This window comes from Bubalus kerabau, chromosome 20 (genome assembly GCF_029407905.1).
Source record: "Bubalus kerabau isolate K-KA32 ecotype Philippines breed swamp buffalo chromosome 20, PCC_UOA_SB_1v2, whole genome shotgun sequence".
Taxonomy (NCBI): Eukaryota; Metazoa; Chordata; class Mammalia; order Artiodactyla; family Bovidae; genus Bubalus; species Bubalus kerabau.
The window spans coordinates 36,567,004-36,590,972 of NC_073643.1; the positions used below are offsets into that span (position 1 = coordinate 36,567,004).

Genomic DNA, 23,969 nt, shown 5'->3' on the forward strand with positions numbered 1-23,969 from the left:
TTGTTCCTTACTCCACTTACTCTGAATTTCAGTGTTTTGCAACATGAAGTCTTTCTTTGTGATATAAACAGATGGTGACAAAGGGTAGGTGCCTTGTGGAGAAACTGCATCTGAGTATTGACATTTCTGGGTGATCAAAGATAGGGCAGAGAAAAGCTGACCCCAGACCCAGGATAGAGTGACTCAGATGGCAAATCCATCCAGCCTACAATGTCCCAGAGAAAAACCAGCCACTTCCCTCAAAGTTCTAGCAGTGCAAGACCTGAACTTGACTAGACATTATAGGGAACAGAGAGGTGACTTTTTTCTCCTTGGCTTTTTTTTTTTATTCAGGTATAATTGACATACAGGATTATATTAGTTGCAGATATCTAATGCAATGATTCAGTATATACAAAATGATCACCACAATAAGTCTAATTGGCATCCGTCACCATACAGAGTTACAGAATATTTTTTCTTATTACAATGAGGACTTTTTAGATCTACTCTGTTAGCAATTTGCAGACATGCAGCACAGTATCTCTATTAGTTATAGAGTCACCACACAGTACCTCACATCCCCAACTCGTTTACTTTCTGACTGGGAGTTTGTACCTTTTGACTTCCCCTGACTTTTTAATTTAAAATTCACGGATATGTGTGCAGGAGTTGTATGATCATTATCTCATTATAAGAGAATACCTTTCTCTCTAAGCCTCAGCATCCCACCCACACACACACACATACCCACACACACACACACACACACACACCCCCACACGCGTGCGGCCTCACTGGTATCAACCTTTGTGATTATCATAGAACAGCAAGGTTTGAGGGTGATGCAGGTTGTCCTCCACTCTGGGGTTGTGGAATTCTCAGAAAGCCCCCATTGTGTTTGTGGAGTCACTTGTGATGTTATCATGGGTCTCTGGTTCACAAGCTGCCTCTGTACTCACTGCCTATCAAAGGACATGACATGAGCTGTTTCCTTAAAATTGAGATATTTCTATTGCACCCAAACAAAAAACCAAATAACCCCAAATTCCAATGGAACAGACTTTTGGAAGAGTTATACCAAATGCAGATCCCAGCCCACCACTTTTAACCTGTCTGGATCTGGGCAAGTCACTTGCTCTTTTGAGCCTCCCTCTATTGCCTCATAAGTAAAAAATAGAAATAATAGGAGGACTTTCCCCCTGGAGTTGTTGTGAGGCCTGAATGAGATCACCAGGTACAGCCCTCGGCAAATTACATGGCACACAGGAAGGGCTCAGTGAAGGTTTACAACAAATCCATCAATGAGATGTATTAAACATATGAAACCAGGGTCTGCCCCAGGACTGCAGCAACAGATTTTCTGCAAAAGCATCATTGCAAAGGGAGGCAACTGGCCCATTTCTGTCCAGGAGGAGAAGGGGTGGATGGTGTTCTGTCAACAAACCCCAAGAAGAAAGATCCCAATGCAGCATGCCCTGGACTTCCACTCTCAGCTCAGCTGGTTCCTAATTGATACCTTATTAGCCTGCACGCCTGGGATGTGACTTTATCCTCCACCAGCCACTCCTGAACCCTGTCCTGGGCATCTCCCACCAGGAAGGCAAAACTGAGTACGACTTTCCTCATTGGAGAGCTGAAACTAGCGAAAGGGCCAGATTCGGGAACTGGAGAGCACTGGGTGTAGAACCCTTCCCGTTTCCTTGGACGTGGACTTTGGGGCAATCTGCTGAGGGCTGCAGACCCCTTCTCGCAATAAGGTTTTGAAATGCGTAAAACAAAATACACTGGATTAGAAAAGAAAACATTAAGACAGTGTTTACATTGAAAAGTTGTGATCAAATTATCTGTGAGCCTCTTTAGTAACGTACTGAATAACAAGATCGAGCAGCCCATCTGATATCCACTGTAATTTTAAAGAAGTGATAAAGGAAAATGCTATTTCAGTACCCCTGCCACAACTATAATACAATCTGAAAATACCTGTTATTTCTTACCCGTGGCAGGATTGCAGGAATTGTCATGCGGATGTGAAATCGCCCCTGGTCTGGTCTAAAACTATTGGAGACCCAGCTCCAGACACTGCACAGAGGCCACTGTCTGGGGAAGGTCTCGACCTTCCTCTCTTGTGCCTTCACACTGAAAGTTCCACTGCTAATCTCCACATTGCCTTCCTCTCTCCCTTCTTCCTTTTCTCCCTAATTCAGTCTTTATTACACCCCTCTCCTGGACGTCATGAACTGAAAAATAAGGCTTGCTCTCTGTGCTCAAAGAGTTTACAGACCAGGAGGAAAAAGCAAAAAAAAAAATTTTTAATGATGTTGATGATGATAAAAATTTGCATTTATTGAGAGATTTATGCACACCAGACTGTGCTAAATACTTCATCAGTACTTAAATACATATATGAACCTCTTTAATCTTCACACTAACCCTTTCAGATAGGTCCTTTTGTTAACCCAGATGTACGGAAGAGGAAACTAACATGCAGAGAAGTTAAATTTTGTTGTTGTTGTTCGGTCACTAAATCGTGTCCAATTCTTTGTGACCCCATGGACTGCAGCACACCAGCCTTCTTTATCCTTCATTATCTCCTGGAGTTTGCTCAGATTTATGCCCATTGAGTCAGTGATGCGATCTAACCATCTCATCCTCTGCTACCCTCTTCTCCTTTGCCTTCAGTCTTTCCCAGCATCGGGGTCTTTTCCAATGAGTCGGCTCCGCATCAGATGGCCAAAGTGTTGGAACATCAGCATCAGTGCTTCCAATGAATATTCAGGGTTGATTTCCTTTAGGATTGACTGATTTGATCTTCTTGCAGGCCACAGGAGTCTCAAGAGTCTTCCCTAGCACCACAGTTCAAAAGCATCAGTTCTTTGGGTTCAGCCTTCTTTATGGTCCAGCTGTCACTGACTATTGGAAAAGCCATAACTTTGACTATATGGACCTTTGTCAACAAAGTGATCTCTCTTCTTTTTAATATGTTGTCTGGGTTTGTCATAGCTTTTCTTCCAAGGAGCAAATGTCTTCTAATTTTATGGCTGCAGTCACAGTGTGCAGTGATTTTGGAGCCCAAGGAAATAAAATTTGTCACTGCTTCCACTTTTTTCCCTTCTATTTACCATGAAGTGATGGGACTGGATACCATGATTTTTGGAAAACCAGCCTTTTCAGTCTCCTCTTTCACCCTCATCAAAAGGCTCTTTAGTTCCTCTTGTCTTTCTGCCACTAGGGTGGTATCATCTGCATATCTGAGGTTGTTGGTATTTTCCTGGAACTCTTGATTCCAGCTTGTGATTCATCCAGCCTGGCATTTCACATAATGTACTCTGCATAATAAGTTAAATAAACAAGGTAACAGTATATAGCCATGTCGTACTCCTTTCCCAATTTTGAACCAATCTGTTGTTTCATGTCCACTTCTGCCTGTTGCTTCTTGACTCACGTCCAGATTTCGAAGAAGACAGGTAAGGTGGTTTGGTATTCCAATTTCTTTAATATAATTTTCCACAGTGTGTTGTGATCCATACAGTCAAAGGCTTTCACATAGTCAATAATTTTTTGGAATATTTTTGGAATTCCTTTGCTTTCTTCATGATCCAACAAATGTTGGCAATTTGATCTCTGGTTTCTCTGCCCTTTCTAAACCCAGCTTCCAAATCTGGAAGTTCTCATTTCACATACTGCTGAGGCCTTGCTTGAAAAATAACCTTACTAGCATGCAAAATGAGCACAGTTGTCCAATAATTTGAACATTCTTTGGGATTGCCTTTCTTTGAGATTGGAATGAAAACTGACCTTTTCTAGTCCTGTGGCCAATGCTGAGTTTTCCAAATTTGCTGACACATTGAGTGCAGCACTTTAACAGCATCGTCTTTTAGGATTTGAGAAAACTCAGCTGGAATTCCATCACCTCGACTAGTTTTGTTTGTAGTAATGCTTCCTAATGCCCACTTGACTTCTCATTCCAGGATGTCTGGCTCTAGGTTAGTAATCACACGATCGTGGTTTTCTGGGTCATTAAGACCTTTTTTTGTATAATTGTTCTATGTATTCTTGCCATCTCTTCTTAATCTCTTCTGCCTCTGTTAGGTCCTTACTGTTTCTGTCGTTTACTGTGCCCTTCCTTACATGAAATGTTCCCTTGATATCTACAGTCTTCTTGAAGAGATCTCTAGTCTTTCCCATTCTGTTGTTTGCCTCTATGTTCTTTGCATCATTCGTTGAAGAAAGCATTCTTGTCTCTCCTTGCTATTCTTTGGAACTCTGCATTCAGTTGGATATATCTTTCCCTTTCTCCGTTGCTTGTCGTTTCTCTTTTCCTCAGCTATTTGTAAAGCCTCCTCAGACAACCACTTTGCCTTTTTGCATTTCTTTTTCTTTGGGATGATTTTGGTCACTGACTCCTTTACAATGTTACAAACCTCCATCCATAGTTCTTCAGGCAGAAGATTTTATCCCTTGAATCTATTCATCACTTCCTCTGTATAATCATAAGGGATTTGCTTTAGGTCATAGCTGAATGGCCTAGTGGTTTTCCCTACTTTCTTCAATTTAAGCCTGAATTTTGCAATAAGGAGCCAATGACCTGAGCCACAGCTCCAGGTCTTGTTTTTGCTGACTGTGTGAACTTCTCCATCTTCAGCAGCAAAGAATAAAATCAGTCTGATTTCAATATTAACTATTTGGTGATGCCCATGTATAGAGTTGTCTCTTTTGTTGTTGGAAAAGAGTGTTTGCTATGACCAATGCGTTCTCTTGACAAAACTGTTTTAGTTTTTGCCCTGCTTCATTTTGTGCCCTAAGGCCAAACTTACCTGTTACTCTTGGTATTTCTTGACTTGCCAGTTTTGCATTTTAATCCTTATGATAAAAAGGACATCTTTTTTTTGGTGTTAGTTCTAGAAGGTCTTGTAGGTCTTCATAGAATCATTCTGCTTCTTCACCATCAGTGGTTGGGGCATAGACTTGAATTACTGTGATGTTGGTTTGCCTTGGAAACAAGTTGAGATCATTCTGTCATTTTTGATATTGCACCCAAGTACTGTATTTCAGACTCTTCTGTTGACTATGAGGGCTACTCCATTTCTTCTAAGGGATTGTTGCCCACAGTAATAGATATATCGGCCACCTGAATTAAATTCTCCCATTCCTGTCCATTTTAGTTCACTGATTCCTAAAATGTTGATGTTCACTCTTGCCATCTCCTGCTGGACCACATCCAATTTACTTTGATTCAGGGACCTAACATTCCAGGTTCCTATGCAATATGGTTATTTATAGCATCAGACTTTACTTTTACCACCAGACACATCCACAACTGAGTGTTACTTCCACTTTGGCTCAGCCACTTCATTCTTTCTAGAGCTACTAGTAATTGCCCTCCACTCTTCCCCAATAGCATATTGGATACCTTCCGACCCAGCGGGCTTATCTTCTAGTTACATATCTTTTTGCCTTTTTGTACTGTTCATGGGGTTCTCACAGCAAGAATTCTCCAGTGGACCACATTTGGTCAGAATTTTCCACCAATCCATCTTGGGTGGCCCTGCACAGTATGGCTCATAGCTTCATTGAGTTATGCAAACCCCTTTGTCATGACAAGTCTGTGATCCATGAAGGAGGGAGAAGTTAACTAATGTATCTAAATTCATGAGGCTAATAAATGGTAGAACCAGAATTTGGACAGAGACAGCTGAGCTGGAAAACTGTGCTTTAACCATGATACCTACCCTGCCCCTTTAACATAGACCATAGCTCCCATCTGTGACTGACTTTACAACTCCAGGAAACATTGCGCAGTATCTGGAAGTATTTTTGTATGTAACAATTTGGGAAGAGAAAGGCACTATTGGCGTTAAGTGAGTAGAGGCCTGGGATGCTGCTCAGCCTCCGCCATGTACAGGAGAGCCCTATGACAGAGAATGAACCAGCCCAAAATGTCAATAATGCTGAGGATAAGAAACTCTAACCCAGAACAATCATTGAATATAAAGGATTTGATAAAGGGCTGCATGTATATATTCTTCACAAAGAATTCAGAAATTGATATTCCCATTATTATTATTTTCATTGGTTTCATTTTTATTAAACAAGGGAATGAAGAGATCTTCAAGCAAGTCTCTCAAATACATATGACTTGATCCCCCAAATCCAAGAACCCAAATGCTATTACTTAAATGTAAGATGTTGAGTTGTGAAGGAAGATGGACCAGCTGCTGGGCAGCCCTCTCCACTCCCACCATCCCACTCCCACAGGGAGGTTCAGGCCCCAGGTTTCCACACGCACCCTGCTGATCCTGCACTGATTGGGTCTCCTGAGTGCCCTACTGTGCACCACCTTTGGAAATAATTATCCTCTCTGGACCCATGCCAGTTAAATTCTCCCATGGCTACTTGTGAGCAGAAGAGCAGGGGTGGGAGACTGGGTGGCATGCATCTCTTGTTCATCACATCTGGGCTCCCATGTCATCAGCAAATAGAGCTTTTTCTCAGGATGCCCACAGCTGCATTCCCAACTCAGTCAAGCCAGACATTCCTGGCCCCAGCAGCAGGCTGACCATCCCATTTGTAAGGAAAAGGGAAAGACAGTTTCCGGAAAGGCCTTGTCTGAAGATTCTGTTCCCTGACGCTGAGAAATCTCTCATCCAGGAAGCTCTATTTGGCTTTTGGCTCCAGGCCAGGGAATGGCAGCCAATGCTGGATCCACCCATTACCATGAAGAAAGCAAGTGAGGAAGAGGGTGCTGGAGATTATACTGATGGGCGTTTCTCAAAGCACATTCCAGGATCTTAAAGATCTTAGGAGTAAACCATTCTGTGGCAGATGAGTTTGGGAAGCCCTGAGTTAAAGAGAACTGTGTATGTCTGTGTTAAGTCGTTTCAGTCATGTTCGGTTCTTTGAGACCCTATGGACTGTAGCCCACCAGGCTCCTCTGTGCATGGGATTCCCCAGACAAGAATACTGGAGAGGTTTGCCATGCCCTCCTCCCAGGGGTCTTCCCAACCCAGGGATTGAACTTGCATCTCCTATAACTCCTGCATTGCAGGTGGATTTTTTACCACTGAGCCACCAGGGCAGCCCTAAAGAGAGCTAGACAGGTAACTTTGCAGCAGGACTTTTCAGAGCTTTGAATATGTTAACGTGCATTTTGGATGTCTGACAGAGAAATAGAGCATGCAGGGTTTTCTTATTATTTGACCATATGTCTTAGTTTGACTTCTCCCAGAAGCAATGACAAAGGCTTGAGTTCAGGTACAGTTTATTTCTGAGTAGATTCCAGTGATGAAAAGTGAAGGAGTGGGGAGCAGGAAACAGGAAAAGAACAAGATGCTTTAGGAGCTGAGTACAAATATGAGTAATGGAAACTCAGTGTTGCAGGAGAACAGCTGAGGAACCATATAAAACGTGCCTCAAGATCGTCCCACTAAAGATTGAGGCTCTCAGGCTCTTATTGGCTGAAGGTTGTCCGTGAGGTGTTAGATGCCCTGCCCTTCCTAGGTTGCACCTGAATGCTGGCAGAGCAACCCGCTGCAGCTCTCGGGAAAATGCTAAGGCAACAAAGCAAAGAGACAGCAAGGAAATGGTTGACATGGAACTCTGGCAATGTGCGTGGAACTTTCCACACAGCTGCCCTGAGCTAAGGTGGGCCAAAGGGATGTGGCATGGCACATAAGTCTGCTCACCGCAGAAGTCTTTATTTCCTTCTAGAGCAACTCAGATATATAGTTCTTCTTAGAACCCTTAGGAGGAAACCTTGCTCTATCCTGACCCCCTTAAGTAAAGTTGAGGGACAGAGATTCCGGGGCAGCGGGGGTCTTGCCCTGTGTATGTGACAGTATTCCAACAGAGGTTTACTGTGTTTCTTATTCCTCATCTATAAAATGGGACTTTTTACAGGGCCTCCCTGCACATATCATGTGCTTAAAACAGTGCCTGGCACATAGTAATGGGCAAAGGAAATTTGCCCCAAAGTGAGGGTGATTGCACATATATGATGGTGAGATGGCCAACACCAAAATCAGATTGATTATATTCTTTGCAGCCAAAGATGGAGAAGCTCTATACAGTCAGCAAAAACAAGACCAGGAGCTGACTGTGGCTCAGATCATTAACTCCTTATTGCCAAATTCAGACTTAAATTGGAGAAAATGGGGAAAACCACTAGACCATTCAGGTATGACCTAAATCAAGTCCCTTATGATTATACAGTGGAAGTGAGAAATAGACTTAAGGGACTAGATCTGATAGACAGAGTGCCTGATGAACTATGGATGGAAGTTCATGATGTTGGACAGGAGACAGGTATCAAGACCATCCCCAGGAAAAGAAATGCAAAAAAGCAAAATGGCTGTCTGAGGAGGCCTTACAAATAGCTGTGAAAAGAAGAGAAGCAAAAAGCAAAGGAGAAAAGGAAAGATATACCCATTGAGTGCACAGTTCCAAAGAAGAGCAAGGAGAGATAAGAAAGCCTTCCTCAGTGATCAGTGCAAAGGAATAGAGGAAAATAATAGAATGGGAAAGACTAGAGATCTCTTCAAGACAATTAGAGATACCAAGAGAACATTTCATGCAAAGATGGGCTCAATAAAGGACAGATATGGTATTGACCTAAAAGAAGCAGAAGACATTAAGAGGTAGCAAGAATACACAGAAGGACTGTACAAAAAAGATCTTTACAACCCAGATAATCATGATAGTGTGATCACTCACCTAGAGCCAGACATCCTGGAATGTGAAGTCAAGTGGGCCTTAGGAAGCATCACTACAAACAAAGCTAGTTGAGGTGATGGAATTCCAGTAGAGCTATTTCAAATCCTGAAAGATGACACTGTGAAAGTGCTGCACTCAATATGCCAGCAAATTTGGAAAACTCAGCAGTGGCCACAGGACTGGAAAAGGTCAGTTTTCATTCCAATCCCAAAGAAAGGCAATGCCAAAGAATGCTCAAACTACTACACAATTGCACTCATCTCACACACTAGTAAAGTCATGCTCAAAATTCTCAAAGCCAGGCTTCAGCAATACATGACCATGAACTTCCAGATGTTCAAGCTGGTTTTAGAAAAGGCAGAGGAACCAGAGATCAAATTCCCAACATCCGCTGGATCATGGAAAAAGCAAGAGAGTTCCAGAAAAACATCTACTTCTGCTTTATTGACTATGCCAAAGCCTTTGACTGTGTGGATCACAATAAACTGTGGAAAATTCTGGAAGAGATGGGAATACCAGACCACCTGACCTGCCTCTTGGGAAATCTGTATGCAGGTCAGGAAGCAACAGTTAGAACTGGACATGGAACAACAGATTGGTTCCAAATAGGAAAAGTAGTACATCAAGGCTGTATATTGTCACCCTGCTTATTTAACCTCTATGCAGAGTACATCATGAGAGACACTGGGCTGGATGAAGCACAAGCTGGAATCAAGATTGCTGGGAGAAATATCAATAACCTCAGATATGCAGATGATACTACTTTTATGGCAGAAAGTGAAGAACTCTTGATGAAAGTGAGAGTGAAAAGTGGCTTAAAGCTCAACATTCAGAAAACAAAGATCATGGCATCCAGTCCCATCACTTCACAGCAGTAGATGGTGAAACAGTGGAAACAGTGGGGCTGTTTTGGGGCTTTTTTTGGGGGGGGGGGGCTCCAAAATCACTGCAGATAGTGAGTGCAGCCATGAAATTACAAGATGCATAGTCCTTGGAAGGAAAGTTATGACCAACCTAGACAGCATATTAAAAAGCAGAAATATTACTTTGTCAACAAAGGTCCATCTAGTCAAGGCTATGGTTTTTGCAGTAGTCATGTATGGATGTGAGAGTTGGACTATAAAGATAGTTGAGCGCTGAAGAATTGATGCTTTTGAACTGTGGTGTTGAGGAAGACTCTTGAGAGTCCCTTGGACTGCAAGGAGGTCCAACCAGTCCATCCTAAAGGAAATCAGTCCTGAGTGTTCATTGGAAGGACTGATGTTGAAGCTGAAACTCCAGTACTTTAGCCACCTGATGTGAAGAGCTGACTCATTGGAAAAACCCTGATGTTGGGAAAGATTGAGGGCAGGAGGAGAAGGGAATGACAGAAGATGAGATGGTTGGATGGCATCACTGACTTGATGGACATGAGTTTGGGTAAACTCCAGGAGTTGGTGATGGAGAGGGAGGCCTGGTGTGCTGTGGTCCATGGGTTGCAAAGAGCTGGATACAACTGAGTGACTGAACTGAACTGAACTGTAATGCCATGCTTCCACGCTATTTGTGGGAAGATGTAGTCCCTCAGTTTGGGAAGCTTATGTTCTTAAAATGAATAAGGGCACAATTTATTTCCCAAACAAGTAGATTTAAGTACTTGTACTGTGATGGATGGTGTGGGTATAATTGTGAATAAAGTAGAAGTAGTCCCCTCCTTCATGGAGCTGAGAGCCTGGTGGAGAAGAGAGGAATTACACAGATAATCCAGTAACTAATGAATTTCTTCAAAAATGATGGAAGTTTTAAAAGAATGTTACCTCTGCTATAAATCTACCTCTGGACACGATTTGCTTCCACCTACACACATAAATATCAACTGAACTACATCCCCAGGGACTGCTAGGGCAACACCTACCAACTTAAAAAATGAAAAGCTTTGTGTCTGTAACACCCACAATCCCAAGTGAATTTGTAAGAAAAGAATTAAGCCTGCATCTGACATTATTGCCAACTCTCATTATCCATCCTGTACTCAAAGGAGAGTGGCTTGTCTTTTCCCTTTTTTTTTCACAATATCAGCATGAAAGATAATAGAAGAACCTGAGAAAAGAAGTTTGTTCTGTCATAAAAAGTATTCAGTTCAGTTGTTCAGTCGTGTCCGACTCTTTGCGACCCCATGAATTGCAGCACGCCAGGCGTCCCTGTCCATCACCACCTCCCGGAGTTCACTCAAACTCATGTCCATCGAGTCAGTGATGCCATCCAGCCATCTCATCCTCTGTCGTCCCTTCTCCTCCTGCCCCCAATACCTCCCAGCATGAGGGTCTTTTCCAGTGAGTCAACTCTTTGCAAGAGGTGGCCAAAGTATTGGAGCTTCAGCTTCAACATCAGTCCTTCCAATGAATATTCAGAACTGATCTCCTTTAGGATGAAGTGGTTGGATCTCCTTATAGTCCAAGGGACTCTCAAGAGTCTTCTCTAACACCACAGTTCAAAAGCATGAATTCTTCAACGCTCAGCTTTCTTTATAGTCCCAACTCTCACGTCCATAAAAATATTCGTAAAAAATATTAAACATTATTATTATAACAGCTACCATTCGTTAAACATCAACTCACATGCCACTTTGTAGGCCACTTCTGTGTTACTCATTTAACATTCAACAGTATTATCCAAGTACCTACTATCTGCCAGGCTCTGAACAAAACATGTAAAAATCCCTACCTTCTTGGGGTTCCCAGTCTAGTTGGGGGAGAAAGATAGTACACATGCAAATAGGTAGACTAATGTTATGTCAGTGTATCAGGTAGCCTTTGCTGTATAACAAAACACCCCACATCTCAGTTTCTTAAAATTGTAGCCATTTCTGTAGTTCCTGATTCTCCCCATCAGTGATTTAGGCTGTTTGCTTCTTCTGGTCTCGGCTTGGCTTGCTCACATGTCTGGCTGGCTTTTGGCTGAGGACTCAGTCATCCCGGGTCAGCTGGAGCAAACTAGGCCATTCTGGCCTATGTCTCTCCCATCCCGCCAGCAGACTAGCCCCAGCAAATTCTCATGGCAAGGCAGACATGCAAAGAGGAACAGTCCAATTCTGCAAAAGGAAAAAATGGAAAGGCACACACACTTCTCAAGTCTCTGCTTGCATTCTAGTTACTAATACACCACTGACCAAAGGCAGTCACATGACAGAGCCCAGACCCAGTGAAGGGGACCGTGAAGTGACGGGGCAAAAGACGCAGATTCAGGGAAGATTACATAAATGATTTTGTAATAAGTGCTTCAGAAATAAAGACAGAGAATAAATGCTGCAGAAACAAAGCAGGCTTTGTGAGATGGAAGGTGCTCAGGCCTCGAAATTTTTAATAGGAAGATCAGCACAGTTTCCCCTGCAAAGGTAACATTCGGGAAATATTTGTTTCTTTGTGTACTACTATATACTCCTATCATTTCTAATTCTCACAATAAAACCCCACATTATAAACTTTTACCCCCATTTTACAAATGTAGAAATTGAAGCTCTCAGTATGGTTGTGTAACCCCAAGTTTTCATAACTAGTAAGAGGCTATAACAGAAAATAGAGCCCAAACCGACATATGCCCAAAAAAACAGATGGGACGGGGACTGATTGGCTTACAGAATTTAAAACAATCATCAATAGATACATCAGTAGAAAATACATAGGAAGTGTCGCCTTCAGTTAACACTTGGAGTCAGGCCTCATACTCTGTCACTGCTGCTGCTGCTGCTGCTAAGTCGCTTCAGTCGTGTCTGCCTCTGTGCGACCCCATAGATGGCAGCCCACCAGGCTCCCGTCCCTGGGATTTTCCAGGCAAGAGTACTGGAGCGGGGTGCCATTGCCTTCTCTGCATACTCTGTCACTAGGACCTCATTTCCCATTCTGTGTGTGTGTGTGCGCGTGTGCATGTGTGTCTTCCTCTGTTCCTCAGCCAACTCCCTCTGTTTGGCTCCATTCTTGGATAGCCTCCCCTGGGTGGCAGAATGGGCACCAGTACTTGCTTCTAATGTCAAGTCCAGGAGGAAACAGTGAGTTTCTTTTTTGGCAGTTCCCACCAGAATTTAGAGGATTCACTCCATTTGGACTGGTTTTGACCCCAGGCATCCCTGACCATTGGCATGGCAGCAGAAAGTCATGTGGAATTAACCGCCTCATACCACCCCACTACCAGGGCTTTGTACCCTGCCCACAGAGCAGACTGTCCTGTTGATAACTAGGCAAGACAATAGATGCTTGACAGGTGTAAAATGGATGAATGAATATATAAAGAGACCTCAATGTGAGCTTGATAGCGACATACACACATGTACAGTCCATACAGGCCCATCACCAGGCAATGTCTAAAATCCCTCACTTCTTTACAGTAAACAACAGTAACTTTTAGAGTGCCTTCCCCTACCTCAGTACACACCTCCCACCCTTATGTATATCCAGCAACTAAACAGGAATTGTTGATTTAACTCTGTAATGTGCAAAAGTAGTTGATGGAGCATCTATGGTACAGAGAAGGCAATCACTTTATCTGGAGTCACACAGCAGGTCAGTCCTGGAACCAGAAAACAGACAAAGGCAACCAGGTCATTGCAAAAATTGAATGTACTCTTCTCTGAAGGACAAAACAACTGAACTCTAAAAGAGCTGTCAGAAAAATCAAGACTGAGATTCTCTGAAAGAAGTGAGAGTATGGAAAATGTCACACAGTCATCTTAATGAAAGGCCTCTGACGTAAGTAATATATGTCAACTGCTTCTCCGAATCTCAGTGGTGGTACTAGTAGTTTCACAGAATGTACCCTTTGAAAATTGGCTTTGCTTAGCACTGTAATATATATAATGAAATTTTGAGATCATAATGTGACCCGAAGAGATATATGTCAATTCAGATTAATTCAACGAGCATACACTGCACTCCTACATTGTGCCCAGAGCTGTTCACTTCTGTGATGATATAGAGACCTAAAACTCAGGTCATCTACAAGAATCAGACACATACCGTGTCTAACAATCAGCAGCATCTTCACCACTGATGTTTTATTGAACTCCATGTACTAGGCATTTTTCTAAGCACTTGACATGCCCTGTCTCATGTAATTCCCGAAACAGCCCTGTGGGTGGGTATTATTTTCTTCATGCTTCAGATTAGGAAACTGAGACACAGAGACATGAAGTAACTTGTCCAGGGTCACTCAGCTAGGAAGGGGCAGAGCAGTGAGTCAAATCCAAGCAGTCTGACTGCCAAGCCTGTATCCCCACTCCTCGCCTATACAACACTGCTTCCTGCTTATTCATGCAAACCCTGAAGATGGAAGAAGAGTCACATTAACCAAGTGATCTCAGCACTCATTTTCCTTTCTTTAGAAAAAATTATTTATTTATTTGGCTGCACATGTGTTACCGGCAGCATGCGGGATCTTTAGTTACAGCATTAAAACTTTCAGTTGCAGCCTGTGGTGTTTAGTTCCCTGACTAGGGGTTGAACCTGGGCCCCCTGCACAGGGAGCATGCAGTCTTAGCCTCTGGACTACCAGAGAAGTCCCAACACTCATTTTCTAACTGCTGTTCCTTGAGGACCTCCTATGGGCCAGGCACCACCACACTAGGATAGTTACATATATTAGCCCATTTAGCCTGCAAAGTAACTCTATGAAATTGTATTATTGGCCCCACTTTTTAGTTAAATAAACTGAGGTTGAAACCTGTTAAGTAATGACCAGATGACTAAAAATTGGTACAGTGATCAGAGGAAGGGAAGTTTCAGCAGGAACTCACTCCAGTCTACCCCAAAATGATTGCGGCTGCCATTCACTGTTCACTTTTTATTTCCCAGACCTTTTGCTCAGTGCTTTGTATAGATTTCCTCCAATACTCTTCTGAGGAAACTGAGCCATGGTAGTTTGCTGACCTGCCCAAAGTTCACACAGCTAGGAAGTATCAAGCCTAGGATTCAGTCCTGTGTTTAGCTGAACCCAAACTTCTGCTCTTAGCCTCTGTGAAGGCATTACTTTTCCATATAAGAAGAGATGAGGTGATATCCCTCAAGTGGGGAATGGATAAACAAACTTCGTACATCCATACAAGGGAAGCGACTCAGCCATTGAAAGGAACGAATTAATGATACAGTATGATGAGTCTCCAGTGCATTATACTAAATGAAAGAAGCCAGATTCTAAAGACTTGCTCCTGTATGGACAGAAATCAGAGAGGCGGTTGCCAGGGCAGAGGTGCAGAGAGTGATTAGCTGCTAAATAGCCCAGGGTTCAGGGTGGGGGACGGTTTGGGAGGTGATGAAACTCTTCCTATCTTGATTGTGGTGGTTACATGACTGAATGCATTTATCAAAACTTGCAGAACCATATACTAAGGGAGATGGAGTTTACTGTTGGTGATTTATATCTTAATATTTGAAAAGGGGTTAAAAAAAAAAAAAAAAAGGATGTGAAGGTCGGAAATCATTTGAAGGAGTTTAGCTGGCTATGCATCTTCAAGGAGCCCTGAATTCCTTTCTAGAAAGTACATTGATGAAAACATGTTGATTTACTTAGCGAAATTTACTGAGCACCATCTGTGAGCCAAGTAGTATATTAGGCATAGAAAAATACAACAGCAAACAAAACAGAGGAGTTCCTATTCCTTTAAACCTCACAGCTTATATACAAGTTTTAAAAGATTAAAATTAATTAAGAAAATTTCAGCTAGTAGTGATAAAATAAGAAAGTAAAACTGGCTAACAAAATGCAGTGAATGTCTTCTCGGTCAGGGAATGCAAACTGAGTTGTCAGTAGGATGCAGGGCACTAGAAAAACCACACCAAAACTAGGAGTGGACAACAGTGGGTTCAAAAGTTTTTTAACTTGAAAAAACCCTAGATGATAGCACCCCCAGTCAACTCTCACTGATGCCTGTATAAGTTATCTGCAGGAATGTTTTAACCTCAGGGGCATCTCTTAGTGCTGTTCAAAATGCAGATCCCCCTTCTCCAGCCACTCAGGGAATGCTCATTCATTTTAACAATAAATTATAGGAAACATATTTAGAAAGAGAAATATGCCAGGGCAAGATATCACGTTATTCATTCTCCAGATTTTGGAGCAATGCTTGTTGGATTATTTACATGGCTGCTTCTGTCAATTCTAAATAGATTTATCATCTATTCTTTTGCACAATATTAAGACACTGCATTTCCTTTCCAACCTGCACTGTTTGCTTAGCTTTAGCTTTTATGAACAACACATTCTTCCCTTCCCCTGGACTCTTTCTATGCCTTTATGCCCAGGAAAACCATACAACTTAAATGCTTTGGGGTTGGGTCGCTTCTTCCTGGATTTTAACCCCTTATGTCCTGAAAACATGATGCCAGAAGTCACCTCCCACATTTACAAGATATGTTCTTTGTTTGACCAGAACACATCCTTTCTCTCTTTGTCCTGTCCTCACCTGAAGAATGCTTCAAGTGCAAACTGTCCACATAGAGTCAAATAATTGTCAGAGTTGAGAGGCGGAAAGATTTTGATATCTTTCCAAGATACCCTATTGTCCCCATCACCTTTATTTCAGCCCTGTTTGTATCCCCACCAGTCTTCAAATCTCACCTGGTTTTGTCTGGTTTCATGGCCATCTTTGACTTTCAGGTCAAAGAACCTGGTAATTGGTTCTGAGACTGTTCCAGGAATACAGTCATTATGTTGTGATAGCCAAACTCTTGTGAGAGTTGCAAAATCTGACGCAAGTTGTTCCTGAATTTCCAGTGCTCAGAAAAGAAAACACCTTGTCTTTTGTCTCTGTAAGCTGTTTACTTAGGGCTTTGACTGTGCTGTCTACCTTCCTTACACAGAAAGAATGATCTCCAGCCAGTTGGCATTCTCGGGCTTAATTTGTCTTTGAGCACATCTTTTTCTTTAACTTTGTGAATGTCAAGAATCTTCACTGGGAATTCAGAATGTAGTTGAGAATTTTTGGAAACCTCTGGTAAAAGAGATTATAAACTTAGTCCCTGCCAAAGGCCGGCCTGCCCCAGCAGGTTTAGACGATGTGAAAACCACATCTCAAGTGAGAATTGGCTGTCCTGCCTCTCTTCTCTTACAGCCTTGGCTCCCCCATCAGCATTATTAGGAGGGGGCAAACACTTGATTTTATCCCTTGAAATGTTTGTGGGTTTGCTGTTGACCATGGGTTCTTGGTTAACTTCAGCAATACAAAGTGATTTCCATAGCATTTAGGGTCAAATCAAATGAAGGAGTCATCAGGGATGTGTGTAAAGTTAAGCCACAAAGATGTTCATGATGGTGGTGTTTATAATAGCAAAAAGACCAAAAAAAGAGAGGGGGAAAAAAGCCAAAGAAAAAAATGAGGGGAAAAGGATCTATCTAAATGTCCAATAATAGAGAATTGGTTGGTATTAATGACATGCCATCCTAAAAAGAACGATGTTATGGAAAGCTAGATGATGGCATGAAAGAATTTTCACACTAGAAGGAAACTAGTACTATTAATTTTTTAGTGTTTTAATCTTATTGTCATATAGTTGATTTACAACATTGTGTTGGTTTCAGGTGTACAGCGAAGTGAATCAGTTATACATACAGTCATTCTATTTTAGAATTTTTTCTCAGATAGGTTATGAGAGAATCTTGAGTAGAGTTCCCTATGCTATGCAGCAGGTCCTTGTTAGTTGGTTACTATCTTATACATAATAGTGTGTGTATGTTCATCCCAAGCTCCTGATTTATCCCTTCACCACCATGTTTCCCCTTTGGTAACCATAAGTTTGTTTTCAATATCTGTAAGTCTGCTTCTGGAAAACTAGTAATATTAGATAAATGAATAAATAAATGTTCAGGAATCACTTTTAATTATAAAAGCAAATGATCTGTAACCATGATCTTATTTTTATTTTAAAATATAAATAAATACAGGACAGGTTTCTTAGCATTGGTGCAACTGACATTTTTTTTTTAACTTGTTTCCCATATTTAAATTGGTTTCTCTTTTACTGTTTTACAAGTTCTATATATATATATATATATATACACACACACACATACACAAATACACACACACGTATACTGGATACAAGTCTCTATAATCAGATATAGAAGTTGTCAATATTTTCTCTCATTTGTTAGGTTTTCTTTTTATTTTTTTCTCTTTTTTCTTTTTTTTAATTTATTTTTAATTGGAGAATAATTGCTATACAATGTTGTGTTGGTTTCTGCCATACAACAACACAAATCAGTCATAAGAATACATATGTCCCCTCCCTCTTGAACCTCTTTCCCAACCCCCCACTCTATCCTCCCCCATCGCCCCCACTGCCGAGTTGTCACAGAGCACTAGAGCTCCCTTTATCAAATAGAAACTTCCTCCTAGCTAGCTATTTTACATATGGCAATGTATGTGTCTCAGTGCTACTCACTCAATTTGCTCCATCTTTTCCTTTCCCTGCTTTGTCGGTAAGTCCATTCTTCATGTCGGTAAGTCTGTTCTTTATGTCAGTGTCTCTATTCCTGCCCTGCAAATAGGCTCATCAGTACCATTTTTCTAGATTCCATATATATGCATTAATACACAATACTTGTTATTCTCTTTCTGACTTCACTCTGTATAACAGGCTCTAGGTTCATCTACCTCACTAGAACTGACTCAAATTTATTCTTTGTTATGACTAATATTCCATTGTATATATGTACCACAACTTTTTTATCCATTCATCTGTTGATGGACATTTAGGTGGCTTCCATGTCCTGGCTATTGTAAATAGCACTGCAGTGAACATCAGAGTGCATGTGTCTTTTTGAATTACAATTTTCTCAGGGTATATGCCCAGTAGTGGGATTTTTGGGTCCTCTGGTAGTTCTGTTATTAGTTTTTTTTAAGGAATCTCCATACTGTTCTCCATAGTGACTGTGTCAATTTACATTCCCACCACCTTGCTTGTATATTTTTTGATGATGACCATTCTGCCCCATGTGAAGTGATACCTCATTGTAGTTTTGATTTGCATTTCTCTAATAATGAGTGCTGTTGAGCATTTATTCATGTTGCAGTTGACATTTGATGCCAGATCATTTTTGTTGTATGGACTCTATAACCTGTGATATTTAGCATTATCCATGACCTATTCATGGAATTTGCACTGGCCCCTCCAGTTGTGATAATAAAAACTGTCCCCCAACATAGACAAATGTTCCCTGGATGAGAACCGCTCATCTAGCACATAATGATAAACTGTGGGAACTATTATAAAAGAAGGAAACTTTATGAGAATATGTTGAAGTGAGTCTGGTTTGACGGTGGAGTCAGAGAAGGCCTTCTTAAGGAAGTAGTATTTGAGCTGAGGTCTAAAGTTAAGTAGGAGATACCCAAACAAGGAAGGCAGGGAGACAAGGGGAGAGCATCCTACAAATCCGAGACCATGGCTAAAGAAATGGTAATCATTTTGGCTCCATTTTGAGACACTCAGTAAGCCCGAATCCCAACCTGTCGCTTTGATTCTCCTCCAAAGAGGAATCTCGAGAGTTGTGACCTCTTTGCTGTGAATAGAGCTTAAAATATTAAGAGGTTCAGCTGATGGTATTTAGACTCAAAAAGCCCCATATTTTAATTCTAACTCCTCCAGCTACTAGGTGCATAACAAGTTATTGAATTTCTCTGAGTTTCATTTTCCCCATCTATAAAATGGGTATAATAATTTCATCCTCATGTAATTTCTGTGAGGATGAATCCTAGGAAGCCCCTTGCAGAGGGCCTAACACATGATTTGTGTTGCATGATCATGGCTGCTGCTGCTTACTCTTGCTTTTTGAGCATTTGTTAAATGTCATGCATCATATTTAGGACTTGATACGTATTAGTTCATTCTAATCTTCATAACATTTAAAAAATCTTACCTATCATTTTAATCTTAATTTGCATATAATAAAACTAAGTTTTAGAGAGGTTAGGTAATTTGTTACAAATAACATACCTGGTGACTGGTGGAGCCAGGGGTTTAATCAGAGACATTTGAAGAAAGAGAAGCTCCTCCTGATCACAAAGCCCCACTGATTGTCTGACTGTGACTCTAACTATTGTCCTGTGACTTACTGCTCTATTGCTGAGTAACACATTGCCACAAGTTTATCTCCCAGTTTCTGTAGGTGAGATGTCTGAGCACAGCATGGCTAGATTCTCTGTTTAGGGTCTCACTTGGTTAAAATCAAGATGTCAGCCAAGACTTGTAGTTCTTATCAGGGGCTTTGGCTCCTCTAAAAAGCACACCAGTTGTTGGTAGAATTAATTTCCTTGCAGTTGTAGGACTGATGTCCTAGCTGTCAGTTGGGAGTCATCCTCAGCTCCTGCAGGTCGCCTGCACTGCTTGCCATATGACCTCCATGGGCATTTCACAAACATGGTTGTTTGCTTTCCTCCAGGCCTCTCTGACTCTCATCTATGCCACTCTGTCTTTAAAGGACTCATGTAGAGTGTCTTAGATCCTGCTGGACCAAAACCTGATCTTAAAGTCAGCTGATTTGGGACCTAAATTACATCTCCCAAAATTTTTCACAGCAGTGCTTAGAATAGTAGTTGACTGCCTGACCAGGAGATAGTGTGTGCCTACCAGGGGAATCTTGTGGGGCATCTCAGCATTCTTCCACACTTTGGTTCTGTGACTGCTGAAGCCATCAGAGAAAGTCTCCTGCCCATACTATGTTTTGGGGTCTAAGCAGCTCTTTGAAATGATATCTCCGTTCACAGCCTTCCTTCTCTGTCTCACTCAGTGCCCCATGCAGGCATACAGGAGTTCCCCCCAGGTTTCCTGCTAGTGAGGTTCTCTGCTACCCCTCCATGCTTACCTCCATCAGCACTGCGAATTTCTCTCTGGTTCTTTCCTCCTCTGTTCTCTATTAGGAGAGTCATGTAATTCCCACTATGACAAAGAAAAGTCTGTGCTCTTGGAGAAGGCAGAGGGCTACCATTGCCAAATATAACTAGGAACTGATTCCAGTTCAACCAGTGTCATTTTGTGGAATCCAAAATTTTTTCTGACTTCTTAGCCACACTTATCCTCTCCACCTCTTCTCCTCCCTACTATGTTCTCTTGTTTCCCCTGAAAATTCCTGTGTTCTTATAAGCATGCCAAGAAAACTGCGCTCAAACCATCTGGACAAGTAATCCCAGCGTGAAAATTATCTTGGTACTTGGACTTCCCAAACTAAAAGGGTTTGAGTCATTCACAGAGACCCACCCTAAAAGAGCCTCATTCTTCTTAAGGAAAGGAAATGACACCTTAATAAAAAGGCAGCATCCAGACTATAAAATTTCACCCTGCCACAGATTTCTTCACTTCTGATCTCTGCGGAAAATTTCACTGAATTTTTTCAAAAGTAACAAATGAAGAGTGTGAGAGACGGGATGTGGAGAATTAGCTATACCAAGCATGTATTTTAGTTTAAAGGCTTAAAGGTGAAAGTCCTTCATAAATAGTCACATAAAATAATATTTTTGATCCACCCAGACTACTTGACATCTGTTTATCTGGTTCTTGATAATTTCAATATTGGTTTTGGTGCATAGAAGAGTATAAAGTGACCATAGGCTAAAAATGTGAGTTGACTATCTTGATAGAAAATGGAAGCCAAGACAATCTATAAATGAGTGCCTCCTCTGTGATTTGTATTTAGTGAAACTAAAGATCAAAGAAACAGCAGCTGTGTTCTTGAGAAGAAAATGTGACTAGTAATACGTGCTCTCCTGATAAGACTTAAGATGAGGTCAAAAGACCCAGGATTTTAATTCAGCTCAAATTCTGCAACTGAACTCATCAAAACCAGTCTTCCCAAGTCCCCAGTGATCAAAAGGAGAAAGACTGGTGAAAGCTAAAGTGGAGAAGCTGGGCTACGAGTATCCCAATTCTCTTCAAGTCATTGGTTGAGGGCTGCTCTCTGAGGCATTAACTCTCTAGGGTACCCATCTGTGGACCTCACAGTGTGAGGAGGACTCCAACTGACAAAGAAAGCCCTCAGGCAAATAAAGGCAGGCTCTGGCCCTTGGAAGTCAGGCCAGTGTCCTGAGGTGGAAAGAACAAGTTGATGTGAGTGTCTGATATTCCAGATTTAGTGAGATGCTTCATTTCTCCTGGAAAGAGCTATACCAAGTTCTGCCCTGACATCCTCTTAGAATTTGTAAGGGAAAAAAGTATACATAGAAGAAAACATGCATCTCGTCATACAAAGGATGTTCAGAAAGTAAGTTATGATGTTAAATAATAGGATAAAGGTCAATATCTGAATGCTTGGTCCCAACTGGTGTCTCCTCACCTCCTACCTCAGCTGCCTGTGTCCTCTCTGGGATCCTCCATCCTGATCTTCTTCTGGCACTTGAACCGCTTTGCTCCCTCTCATGGCAGAACCTTTGCACAAGAAGTTCTCGCTCCCCAGAATGCCGTCCGCAGCCCACCCCACCCCACCCCAGACTAGATTAGGCCACCCTGGGACATATACCTGGCCTTTAGTTGGGTCCAGCAGTCAGCAGACTCTGTGACAGCAAGAGGCACCTCTGGGTTTGGCTCCACACCCTGTCCCCAGGGTCTGGCACAATGCCTGGCACTCAGGCAGTTGGTTAATATGGAGTGAATAAATGGATGTTAAGAAAAAGAAAGAAAGAAAGAAATTCCAAGTGTCAGTCTTGATATTTGAGACAGCTCAGATATACATTCTTTTTCATGGCTTTTTTTTCTTTGAGTAGGTAGTCCATCCGTTTTACTCCATCCATGTATATCCGTGTACAATATACAAAATCTAAAGGTATAAAGTGATTTACCTTATGTTTTAAAATATGCCCTCTCCACTCCAATATTCTTGCCTGGAGAATCCCATGGACAGAAGAGCCTGGCAGGCTACAGTCCATAGGGTCGCAAAGAGTCGGCCACGACTCAAGCAACTTAACACACACATCCCTACCTCCCTTCCTCTAAGGTAAGGGTTTCTAGGATCAGTACCTCTATAGATTCCATTTCTAAGTCCTCCTGTATTTGCATATAGTAACAGATACTTGTGCATTTGCTCTTTTCTTTTTTTTTCCTACAATTGGTAGTGCACTGTGTATACTGTGTGTATACTGTTACTTTTTCACTTAATGAAACTGGAGATAAGTCCTTATCAGGACATGAAAAGCTTCCTCATTCTTTTTTCCCCTCAACGCTTCATGCACATTCTCAAAATAGAGCAAAATTTAAGTAAGTTTACTGTGAATACCTGTAAACACTCACCAGCTAGGTTTTCCCATTAGTATTTTTACTGTGCTTGCTTTATCAAATATGCATCCTTCTAGCCATCTATCAAACCACCTTATTTTTTGCTGCATTTCAAGAAAGATTGAAGACCTCAATATACTTTTCACCTAAATACTTCAGCAAGTGTATCATTTCCTAGAGTTCAATATTTGTCTACATTTTTTGTGTAAAATATATGTATAATAAAATGCACAAATCTTAAGTACATGTTTTGAGTTTTGACACATGCACACATGCTAGGTGTATATTCACTGAGTTTTGACAAATGAGTACAGACAGACTCTATACAGAGGATTAATATCATTCTTTCTGTCAGGTCCTTCACCAGTCAATTCCCACTCTTACATCCTGTCAATTCCCACTCTTACATCCTCAGAAACAACTATTGGTTTTTCTACCATAAAGTACCTTTGCCTGTTCTAGAATTTCCTATAAAGAAAACCATACCGTATGTACGCTTTTGGTTCTGAGATTCATCCATGTTGTTGCACATCTTCCTTTTTATTGCTGAGAATTCCACAGGAAGGAGTAGATTCCAAAGTATATCCACAGTTTCCTTAATCTCCTCATCATCATAACTACATCTTATGCCATTATTGGTAAACATTGAGGCTGTTTATACCTTCTGCTATCACAAAGATTGACCTCTCCTCCTGGGGATTATAAATACATGGACTGGACTTCTAGAAGTGGAATCACTGAGTTTGATAACCCTTGCTTTTTGATCCTCAAACCTGAGAACAAGTCTTGATGCATGAGACACTCATCAGGCATGTTTCAATGGCTGGTGATTTGCAAGACATCTTACGAAAATGGTAACTGTGAATTTCTCCATCCGTCATTTCCCAGCCTCAGCTCTGTTGCACAGCTGAAAGTAAGCTGAGAGACATGTCACAGAAAACAAATTCCATCAAATATTTGTGAGTCTTAAACTCCTCTGAAGTGTGGGTATCATTTGGTACACATTCCTCTAGTTTCCCACTAAACCTTTTGTTTCTGTCAGGCTTTCTCCCC

General features: G+C 41.5%; 1 protein-coding gene across 3 annotated transcripts in view; it reads left to right on the forward strand.

Annotated features, from left to right (window-relative positions):
* Positions 1–23,969, forward strand: part of LOC129635355 (uncharacterized) — a 434,397-nt gene that overhangs the window by 347,622 nt on the left and 62,806 nt on the right. The window lies entirely within an intron of this gene.